This window comes from Pipistrellus kuhlii, unplaced genomic scaffold (assembly GCF_014108245.1).
Source record: "Pipistrellus kuhlii isolate mPipKuh1 unplaced genomic scaffold, mPipKuh1.p scaffold_m20_p_1, whole genome shotgun sequence".
NCBI lineage: Eukaryota > Metazoa > Chordata > Mammalia > Chiroptera > Vespertilionidae > Pipistrellus > Pipistrellus kuhlii.
In genome coordinates, this window is record NW_023425404.1 from 19,937,858 (window position 1) to 19,950,066 (window position 12,209).

The 12,209-nt window shown below is 41.7% G+C and overlaps 1 pseudogene; it reads right to left on the reverse strand.

Annotated features, from left to right (window-relative positions):
* Positions 1–752: 752 nt before the first annotated feature.
* LOC118731144 lies at positions 753–1,800 on the reverse strand (annotated as a pseudogene).
* Between the last annotated feature and the right edge of the window lie 10,409 nt (positions 1,801–12,209).

The following is a 12,209-nucleotide window of genomic DNA, read 5'->3' on the forward strand; positions in this document are numbered from 1 at the left end:
GAGGGAGCCGAGGGGGTCCACGAAGGTGCAGCACACACAGAAGCAGGCGAAGGGGCAGGGGAGCCTAGCTGTACCCAGCACTTTATGAGCATTTTCCACTGTTACCCACATCAACATCTCAGGGTTTTAAAGCACTTTTGCAGTATGTCTCATCTTTCTCTACTTTTATTTCATTTTCCCACATTACCATGGCACAGTAAGACACATCATGAAATAACTATTGCCCACAGGATTTTTTTTTTTTGGGGGGGGGAGAAAATCATGTTATCCTAATTGATTCATAAACAATAACATCACAAAAGCTGGTTTAAGGAGGCCATACAAACTTTTGCCCTGCCTCAAACACAATACCATCTCAATGAACTTCCATACAGTAAAAATACCCTCTTCCATTGCAATCCTGAGGCAAAAACTATTAATGATAGGAGAAAGGTTAATTGCTACTTTTATACTTTCACTATGATATATATATATTTAAATATATTTTATTGATCTTTTTACAGAGAGGAAGAGGGAAAGAGAGAGAGTCAGAAACATCAATGAGAGATATACATCGATCAGCTGCCTCCTGCACAACCCCCACTGGGGATGCACCCGCAACCAAGGCACATACCCCTGGACCGGAAATCAAACCCAGGACTCTTCAGTCTGCAGGCCGACGCTCTATTCACTGAGCCAAACTGGTTTCAGCTACCAATTATATTTTTACACTAAATTAACTTGGTCATGAGAGATGATTTTTTCTTTCTTATATATCCTTTTTTTTATTCAAATTCCATTCTGGTCACTCATGGTCCAAGAACACCCAAATAATAAACAAACAAAACGAAGCCAACCCAAACAGATGTGAAAGATTGGTCTTCAAATGTTACAGCCAGTGAGTCCACACTTGTCTATGATCTCGCTGACCTAAAACCACATCCACAACCCTGTAGCCACAAAACGATTCAGCAGAACTTCCTTAACGGTAAGCTGTTTGAAGCTACCAGTTTGAGTATTACTGACTTTTTGTTTTTAAGCTCTGAATAGCTGTAGAGATATAAACGGGGTCCGAAGAACCAGCTCAACTGTGGCCTAGTGCCAAAATGCGGCTAGTCAAGGCTCTGACTACGCCACAGCCGTGTTTACCAGCACGGGGACCTTCTCTGCGAGCGTACAGACAAATCAGGCCTTGGTTTTAGGATGGACAGTCTGCAGCCTCCCACCACGAGATGATTTTCCATGTCTTAGGTCAGGCTAATCCACGGGCAAACCTGACCTGTTTCAGCACCTCGCTGACACCCTCACCAAGTTTAAGGTCACCCTGGTCCTGGGCACACTCTCAAACCGCTTCATGTCACAGTGACACCGGTCAGACTGCTGATGCCGCTGGGTTCTCTCATGCTCCTGATACGTGATGTCAGGCCTTGAGGGCTTCCCAGTACTTCCTCCACTGAAGCCCCAGAGATGGCGTGATCTCGGGTGTGGCTGACAGCAGAGCCCACAGCCACACCAGCTGGGCCGTCAGACCTGTTGCCAGGATGCAGCAGCAGGTGAGGGTGCAGCAGCAGGTGAAGCAGCAGCGGGTGGTGGAGCTGCTGAGGATATCTGAGTGGCTGGTGCTGGCCAGGGCGCAGCTCTCATCTGGGGTGCCTGGCAGGCCAGCGGGGCCATGCGGAAGGTACAGCTTCGAGTTCCAGAAGGCATCACCACAGGGTGGCAGTTTGGCATCTACCAGTGTGAGGGGCAGAAATAGAAAGGTGGAGACTAACTGTAATGATAAGAAATATTAACCGTGCTCCCGTTCACCGTGATTGTTCTGTTCTGGTTAGAAAAGCACATTCTTTTTTTTAAAATAAATTTTTATTGTTCATATTATTACAAATGTTCCTCCCCCCCCCCCCATTGCTCTCCTCCTCCAGGTTCCCACCCCACCCTCTGCCCTTTCCCCACCCCCCATTGTCCTCATCCATAGGAGCACAGTTTATGTTCAGTCTCTCCCACATCCCCCTCTCCCCTTTTCCCCAAGAATCATCAGTTTACTCCCCTTCCATACCTCTGATTCTATTATATTCAACAGTTAATATTATTCATCAGATTTTTTTTTTAATTTCCTTGGTTTTTAGATTCACTTGTTGATATTACATATTTGTTGTTCATACTTTTTATCTTTGTTTACTTTCTCTTCTGAAAGAACCCCCTTCAGCAATTCATATAATTCTGGTTTGGTGGTGATGAACTCCTTTAGCTTTTTTTTTTATTAGTGAAGCTCTTTATCTGGCCTTCGATTCTGAGTGATAGCTTTGCTGGATAGATTATCTTTGGCTGTAGGTTCTTGCTATTCATCACTTTGAATATTTCTTGCCATTCTCGTCTGGCCTGCATGGTTTCTGTTGAGAAATCAGCTGACAATCGTATGGGTGCTCCTTTATAGGTAACTACCTGCTTTGCTCTTGCTGCTTTTAATATTCTCTCTTTGTCTTTTGCTCTTGGAATTTTAATTATGATGTGTCTTGGTGTGGTCTTCTTTGGATTCCTTTTGTTTGGAGTTCTGTGTGCTTCCTGGACTTGTAAGACTAATTCTTTCACCAGGTGGGAGAAGTTTTCTGTCACTATTTCTTTCAGTATGTTTTCAATATCTTGCTCTCTCTCATCTTCTGGGACCCCCATAATTCTGATGTTGGTTCTCTTGAAGTTGTGCCAGAGGTTTCTTACATTATCTTCAATTTTCTGGATTCTCTTGCCTTCTAGCTTCTGTGGAGGAGTGTCTTCTGGCTCTTTATGTTCCAACTCTTTTACTTGATTCTTGAGATCTTCCATTCTGTTTTTAGGACTCTGTATAATATTTTTTATTTCAGACAATGTATTCTTTATTTCTTGTTGATCCCTTATCATTTCTTGTTGATTCCTTATTAATTCTAGTTGATCTCTTTTCATATCCTCATAGGTCTTATCAATCTTTTCTAGGAAATTCTTGAAAAACCTTATAAGCATAGATTTAAACTCTATATCCAATCGCTTTTTGTCCCCCATTTCTTTTGTTTGTGATCTATTTCGTTGTCGCATTTCGCAGCTACAGATGGGGCGGGGTTTCAGGGTGAAGCCTACAGCCTTGACTTCCTTCAGCCCCACCCTATGCGGCTCCTGGGTCTCAGGGTCCTTCAGTACTCTCTGCCAGCGCCTCTGAGAGAAAGGTGCCCTTGATTTTCGCCTGCTACCAAACAGTAGGCTCTCCCCCAATGAGCCCGGAACTGGGGTTCAGTCCAGTTGGAAGTGGAGTTGGATGTGGCGTTCAGAGCAGTCTGGAGCCCCTATCTCCTTCCCACCAGGGCAATCCCGCGGCACAGCCAACCGTCCCTTCTCTGCACAGAATGTGCGTGCCGCCGGGACCTCCTTTAGCGGCTCCCCCGGGGGTTCCGCCTTACAGCCCAGCTCCCTCTGGATGAGCCTGAGTCCCCGGGGTCTGGCCTAGAACTGGGGTTCAGAGCAGTTGGAACTGGGGCCCAACACAGACGGAGCCTTTATCTCCTTCCCGCTAGGGAACGCCTGCCAGGCACTCAGTCGCCCTCCTCTCCGGCTCCGTCCTCTCCGCGCGCCACGTGGCTCCATACCTTTGGCTTTTACAGCTCCTCCGCTCTTCTTTCTGGCCTTCTCCTTGCTTCTCGTTGTAGAATTTCCAGTCAGTCGACTTTCCTGTAGTTCTGTAGTGTCCATTTTATATTTTAGTTGTATTTTATTGAAATTGTATGCGGCTGCGGCTAGGTATTTACCTGGGCAGCCATCTTGGATTCTCTCCAGAAAAAGCACATTCTAACCTGGCTGAGCGTTGTATGCCTCAGGACATGGGGGTTAACATTGGAATGTAGTCCATCCTCCTTTTCCAAGAACTGCTTATCATCACGGAAAGTTTAACAACCTTGTAGCTGAAACAGTCTTGTCCCAGAAGCACCCACCTTTGCTATACATACCCCTAGCCTGCCAGCCTGCCCTACATACCCAGCAGCCATACCCCATTGCATCTTGCCTACTTCCCCATGTCTGTAATTCCTACTTTCCCACGTAATCTTTGTCCTTTTACCCACTATAAACAGCTGACTTATGGGGAATGGTAGAACAGATTTTTGTGATGACCTGCTGCTCTCCCATTCTATCGGCATTATTGCAATAAACACTCATATATAACTCAACCCTGCATCTGCTTAATGGGCTTAAGAAGTGACAGACAGCCCTGACTCACTGATGGTCTGATTTCATAAGCTTAAAACTCAGAGAAGATTGCCCAATAGGATTTAAAAAAATATATATTTTATTGATTTTTTTACAGAGAGGAAAGGAGAGAGATAGAAAGCTAGAAACATGGATGAGAGATCAGCTGCCTCTGGGGATGTGCCCACAACCAAGGTACATGCCCTTGACCAGAGTCGAACCTGGGACCCTTCAGTCTGCAGGGGGACGTTCTATCCACTGAGCCAATCTGGTTTCAGCCCTCCTGAATCTACTCCAGCAATTTTCAACAGATCAACAGCTGTCTGGTGTGAATGTCCTCTCTGAATCATAAATCCACTTTGAAATAGGTCATATAATAGAGGGGCATCTTATTGGTCACTTTGTATAATAAGGTTACATCTGATTGGTTAATTCTTTTTAAAAATATATTTTTATTGATTTGGGAGAGGGAGAGGGAGAGGGAGAGGGGGAGGGGGAGGGGAGAGGGAGGGAGAGAGGGAGAGGGAGAGGGAGAAGGAGAGGGAGAGGGAGACATCAATGATGAGAGAGAATCTTTTATCGGCTGCCTCCTGCATGCCCCCTACTGGCGATCCATCACAACACAGGCATGTGCCCTGATCAGGAATCAAACCGTGACCTCCAGGTTCATGGGTTGAGGCTCAACCACTGAGCTATGCTGGCCTGGCTGATTGGTTAATTCTTGGTACCAGAAATCCTTATATACAAGTCTAGGCACCAAAATTTTTTTTAAGTCACTTTGGAGCAAAAAGGGTAGATAATTACTACTACTGTTATTATTGTTTATAACTCAATCAAATTTATTCCTATTCTTTGTCAGATCAGAAAATAAAATAATACATTTTTTTTGAGGTGCCACAGAATTTTAGTAATTAGTTTGTGTGCCACGAAATGAAAAATGTTGAAAGTTGCTGCTCCATTCCTAGAGTGTTCTCCAGCCATCAAAGTCTTGCTCTTCCCTAGACTGCGGGGCTAATTCTGAAGGTGGGAAGTTCAGTGCATTAGCCTGGTCACTTCCTACAAATTAAGTGTGTCCTGTTCTCATCTTGTTGGCCTGGACTAGTAAGGAGATTCTGCTGCCTCCTAAGCCCTCATTGCAAGTAACGAGATATGTGTTTTGTTTTTCCTCAACCAGGTACCCATCTGAACACCAGCACTTCCATGACTGTGTTCCTGAAGAGGTCGGTCCTGTGCTGAAACCGAGGGCAGGGGCATGAACTCTGGACTCTCCCCCGCAGGCACTGACAACTAGGAACGCAGAGAAGCCTAATGAAGGTACAGTGTCTGCTTGTTTGTTTTCCCACAGGGAAAATCCTGGAATATGCACAGGCCACAAGCCAAGTTGGTTGGCTGCTTCTCCCTCAGTCCTGGTTGCTAGGAATCTGAAACATTATTTTAGGTTTGATGACTACAGCTTTGCTTAAATATTTCTTGACATATTTTCATCAATTTATCAAATCAGTGGGTCTTTTTGCTATCCGCTTTGGAATACAGCAATATAAAAGATGGACTGAATCCCTGCGATTAAGAGCTTGAGGTCTAGCAGGAGTACAAGGCATCAAGCAAGTTGTAACTAGGTAAGTGCTGTAAGGACTGAAAGTAAGCTTACCACATGAGGAATTAACCCAACTAGTTAACATTTATTACTAGGTATTTGTCTTTTACTCTAGTTTTTTAAATTGTTTTGGCTTTACAGTCTAATTTTATTTCAAGTCAATGCAGATTCACTTATAGAATTTGCTTAGTTGTAGGCAAAGGTGCATTTGTGTGTGTAATCACCAATTACTTTCAAATATCCCTTCTTTCACAAAGAATTTGAGGTGATGTACCATGGGAATGTGTACTAGAATTTCTGAGCTGGGGTTTCACTGATGCAACTACTGACTTAACAAGAAAACTCCAAGTGATACAGAAGCTGATTCAACAGGAAAGGAGAGAATATGGGGGTAAGAGCCAGTGCAAATCCTTAGGCAGTCTCCAATGAGAGAAGAAAGAAGAGGCCAGGCAAGTGGCATCCATGGCTCTGGCTGGAGCATCTGAACTTGGTAAAGCTGGACGTAGAGACCTGGGAAGGGCCTGCTCCAGCAAAAGGTTGCCATGCAGGAACGATGGCCCAGGGTGGCCAGAGCATCCCAATTAATAAGCTAGAATTTGGATTTCTTTAATGAAATGCTCCATGTTTAATGTCAACTTAAATTTTTTAAAAACAGTTGTACAAGCTGAGTAGAATGTCTCTGCCTTTTTTCGATCTGTAAATTAGACTTTGCATTTCATTATGACTTTCTTTTTTAAGTCAAGTTATTTTTATTATTTTTACTTTTAAAATATTTATTTATTAAATTGATTGGGGTAACATTGGTCAACATGAACATACAGGTTTCAGGTGTGGGTCTCTATGTTACAAGATCTGTATGCTGCACCATGTGCCCACCACCCAAAGTCCAATCTTCTCCTGACACCTTATATTAGGACCCCTTTCATTCCTCTCATTCCCCCTTACCATGCTGCTGTTTGAGTTCATGCGTTTCAGTTTTATATCCTACAGATGAATGATAAGCTCTTTTAATTATTCTCTTCTAGATGTACTATTCTCTAGAAAGGAAAGACATTGGAAGGACAACGTTCTTTAAGCTTTTTAGTCTGTAAAACCTTTTCCTCTGTAAAGAAAACTTCTCTGGGAAGACAGGGACAATGCCCTTTGATCTACTTCCTTTCTCAGCCAGGTCATGTTGAGGTATTAGAAGGAAGTGAGTGAGGATGGGGTTGACGGTTGGCTGTAGTGAGGGAGGGGGGAGTCCTTCCTCTGCAGATCACAGTGGGAGAGAAACTGTGACACAGCCATCAGGGCAGGAAACACCGAGCCTGAGCTTGAGTCTCCTCAATAAATCTTTAAAAGGGGAACTACGTTAATGCAGCCAAGTGGATGATCAACAAATGTGGGATTTAGTAAGATCTTGCTTATTTCATTACATACCAGTGGACAGACAGATTAAAAAGTTAACGCAGCTTATTTTATTTCTTCTAAATAATTTTGACTAAAAGTCTAAAAAATGAAGTGCAGTTGATTATTCATTTAACCTAGAGTTAAAGATAATCTGTGGACCATCCAAACCTATAGAGAATGTTTATAAGAGCTTATTTTAGCCAAACTGATGACAATGCCAGGGAGCAAGACCTCAAATACTCCAGAGGAAAACAGTTTTGCAGCTTATTTTGTGCATTTGAAATGAAGGAGGAAATTTAAGAAAGATTACAGGGTAAAAAAAAATCAGTGGAGGGAGAAACCAAGATGGCGGCATAGGTAAACACCTGAACTGGCTGCCTTACACAACCACTTCAAAACTAAAACTAAAAGACATCATCCAAAACCACAGGAAGGCTGGTTGAGTGGAAGTACCCATCGACTGTCAACTGATTTCTCAACAAAAACTATGCAGACCAGAAGCAAGTGGCAAAAAATATTCAAAGTGATGAATAGCAAGAACCAACAACCAAGATTACTTTACCCAGCAAAGCTTTCATTCAGAATTAAAGGTCAGATAAAGAGCTTCACAGATAAGAAAAAGCTAAAGGAGTTCATCACTGCCAAACCAGTATTATATGAAATGCTGAAAGGTATTCTTTAAGAAGAGGAAGAAGAAAAATGTAAAGGTAAAAATTATGAACAACAAATACATATCTATCAAGTGAATAAAAAAATCTGATGAACAGAATAAACTGGTGAATATAACAGAATCAGGAGCATAGAAAGGGAGTGGACTGCCGAAACCAGTTTGGCTCAGTGGTAGAGCGTTGGTCTGCGGACTGAAAGGTCCCAGGTTCGGTTCCGGTCAAGGGCATGTACATTGGTTGCGGGCACATCCCCAGTAGGGGTGTGTAAGAGGCAGCTGGTCGATGTTTCTCTCGCAGTGATGTTTCTAGCTCTCTATCTCTCTCCCTTCCTCTCTGTAAAAAATCAATAAAATATATTTTTTTAAAAAAGAAAGAAAGAAAGGGAGTGGATTGAAAATTCTCAGGGAGAGAAGGGTGTGGAGGTTCAGGAAGAGACTAGACAAAAACTGTACACCTGTGGATGAGGACATTGGGGGGCAGGTAAGGGCAGAGGGTGGGGTGGGATCCAGGCAGAGAGGCCCGATTGGGGGCGGGGGGAGAAAGAGAAACAATTATAATAATCTGAACAATAAAGATTTGTTAAAAAAAATAAAAATGACCCTAACCGGTTTGGCTCAGTGGATAGAGCAGACTGAAAGTTCTCAGGTTCGATTCCGGTCAAGGGCATGTACCTTGGTTGCGGGCACATCCCCAGTAGGAGGTGTGCAGGAGGCAGCTGATCGATGTTTCTCTCTCATTGATGTTTCTAACTCTCTATCCTTCTCCCTTCCTCTCTGTAAAAAAAAAAATCAATAAAATATATATATATATAAAAGTAATGTTCATTTCTTTAAAAAGAAAAAGAAAGACAGATTACAGAGAAATGGGAGGCACACAGCAGGGACTGGATTACAGGACAGTTAAGATGATGTGCTCTCTTGAGGGTGGTTATGGCAAAGGTGTGTTAACCTAGATGCACAGAAAAAATGAACAGGGCTTGCTTAAGGCAAAGATAAAGCTTTTGCTAAAGAAGTTGTATGCCTGAGGCATGACTGCCCACATGATCTGCTCAGTTAGGAATTTATGATCAGATCACCTCCTGAGGTTACTTTCAAACAACCCCCTTTTTCTGTCCACAAATCTATTCATGTATTCACACTGCAAAGTGGGCTAAACAGTTTCAAAATGAAAATCAGAATATGACTGTGTGTTTCTTTCAGTTTATTACTTTCCTGGTACTTTCTATTTAGCACACTGATCTAACATTGATTGGCGTATTAAATATAAATTTAATAGTTCATAAGCCTTACTACTTAATATTTTCTTGTATCAGTGAACAAGGTTCCTTTTCTTCAGGGACATTAGATTTTTCTCCCAGTACATGCCTCAATATTAATTTCCCATCCTCTTTCTGTATGCCTTCCCTAAAATGGAGACTACAGAGATTGGAAATATTTTTTCGAGATCCTGCTGGAATGCTTTGAACTATTTGCTTATTTCTTAGAAATAGTGTCTAGAATTCTACAATAAGCAGCCCAAAATTTCTAATTCAAGCTTGTAGTGCTTGTCTTTGTATAATGACATCTCTAGGTTCTGTGCTAAAGTGAGTCTTAGACATGGCGATCCTTGTTCTGCCCACTTTAGTTTGTGGGCTGTGCTTGACAGTTTCATCTATACTTCTAGCTTTTCTTATAAAATTCAATGAAACATAAGGTTAAGCAGCAAAAATAAATAATATGCAAATTTTGAACCTGAATTATAAACTCAATCCTCAAAAAATGAATGCAAATATCTAGCATTAAATGCATACGAAATTTTAATCTCATTTTATTCTTACTATTTACAATTAAATTTAAAAAATTTTAAATAATGGAGAGGGCTGGCCAGGTAGCTCAGTTGGTTAGAGCATCGTTCTGATACACCAAGGTTGCAGGTTCAATTCCCAGTTTGGGCACATATAAGTATCAATGAGTGAATAAATAAGTGAAACAGCAAATCAGTGTTTGTTTTTCTCTCTCAAATCAATCAATTAAAAAAAATTTTTTTAACAATGGAGAGTAACAAAACATGTAAATAAATGTAATACCCCAAGTTATGTGACTTTTTAGTTTTCTAAGGCAATGGTCTCCAATATCTGGTGTTTGTCCTTCAGGACTATGCAAGACAACTTCTTCCCAGTGGGGCATGGGAGGAAGAAGAAGAAGAAGAAGGAGAAGGAGAAGGAGAAGGAGAAGGAGAAGGAGAAGGAGAAGGAGAAGGAGAAGGAGAAGGAGAAGGAGGAGAAGGAAAAAAAGAAGAAGGGGAGGAGGAGGAGGAGGAAGAGGAAGAGTAAGGGGAGGAGGAGGAGGAGGAAGAAGAATAAGAGGAGGAGGAGGAGGAGGAGGAGGAGGAGGAGGAGGAGGAGGGGAAGAAGAAGAAGAAGAAGAGGAAACAGAGAAAGAGAAAGCAGGAAACCAGGACTGGGCAATGCACCTGCACCCAAAAGTTCCCTACCAGGTGGAGATTCTGCTCCCCATTCACAGATGGGAAAATGAGGCTCAGAAGGGCTGGGATTGGCCCAAAGTTACGCAAACAAGAAGAGCAAGGCTGGGAGCTGAACCAGAGAAATTGCTACTGCTTCTGGGTGTGTGCCTGTTTTGGGGTGTATCGGCAGATAAAGTGTTCGAGGTGTGTGGGCAAGGTGATAGAACTGGCATGGAGGGACCTAGAGAGGCCCATTGGGAACAGTAAAATGACTGTTTACAGACAAAACAAAAACAAAGATTCCACACAAATGCACATTATTAATTCTTTAGAGTGGCAATTAAATAGTTCAAATGTTCATTTCTTTTATTTTCATAATATCCCTTTCTTCCCCTTTTCTTTTTCATAAAAATGTTATGACACACACAGCAACAATGACAAAGAAATCCAACCTATGCTTCCTCTGAACTGTAAGTTTCCAAAATTTCACAATTATGGTTGATTATGTATTTTACTAACTAGTTGTCTCTTTAGATTTCGTGTACCCCATAACTGCCAGTTTTAAATACCAATTCTAAACAAAGGTGACTTGACAAATTCATTTTACTCTCAAGGCCAGTTTTTCTTCAAGTTAGGTGCTGAATTATTTTAGGATCTTTCATTGTCTAAATAAATTTTATTGCAGTGACCAAAAAAAGATAGGAAATCTTAGAATAAGGAATGCAAAAAAGTAAGAAAACTTAAAAGTTACAATGAATACTTCAAAGATAATAAAAAAGAGAAATAGCTGCTGAAACCGATTTGGCCTAATGGTAGAGTGTTGATCTGCAGCCTAAAAGGTCCCAGGTTCGATTCCGGTCAGGGGCATGCACGTTGGTTGTGGGCACATCCCCAGAAGGGGGTGTGCAAGAGGCAGCTGGTCGATGTTTCTCTCTCATCGACATTTCTAGCTCTCTATCTCTTTCCCTTCCTCTCTGTAAAAAATCAATAAAAATATATTTAAAAAAAGAAATAGCAATTTTAGCTTGTTGAAAACAGAAGATCAACAATGATAACTACAATTTATTAAATGTTTCCTATGTGGCAGGCATTGTGTTAAACTTTTTACATAAACAACCTCATTTTATTCTTCACAAAAATCCATCTGATGTAAAAAGCAATATTTCCTATTCCAGGATCACTCAGCCAACAAGTCACAGTGCTAGGAACAGAATCTACATATTCCTACTTGTCTCTAAAGCTTATCTCCTGACCACCATACATACTCCCTTCTATGCAGCATGTATTGGAGACAAGTTTGGTAATGTAATTGCTCTGACTGACATGGAAGGTAGTGAATAAGAGCTTACCACTTTACAAATAAAAATGTAAACAAGAGCCCTAACCAGTTTGGCTCAGTGGATAGAGCGTGAGCCTGCGGACTAAAAGGTCCCGGGTTCAATTCCGGTCAAGGGCATTTACTTGGTTGCGGGCACATCCCCAGTAGGAGGTGTGCAGGAGGCAGCTGATCCACGTTTCTCTCCCATCAATGTTTCTAACTCTCTATTCCACTCCCTTCCTCTCTGTAAAAAAATCAATAATATATATATATATATATATATATATATATATATATATATATATATATATAAATGTAAACAGGGAAGAAAATTGGGGAGGTAATGGACAAAAGTCTCTACACGAGTTCCCAAATCTAGCATTTGTCTGGCATCTTGGGCAACAATATCTGCTTCAAAGTAAAATAATGAGTCTGTGAGGAGGCGATAAAGCCATGAAAACAAGCTATTGGTGCACCCCTATGTTCATAGCAGCACAATTTGCAATAGCTAGGATTTGGAAACAGCCTAGGTGCCCATCAGCAGATGATTGGATAAAAAAACTATGGTATATCTATACAATGAAATACTATGCTGCCATAAAAAAGAAGGAAT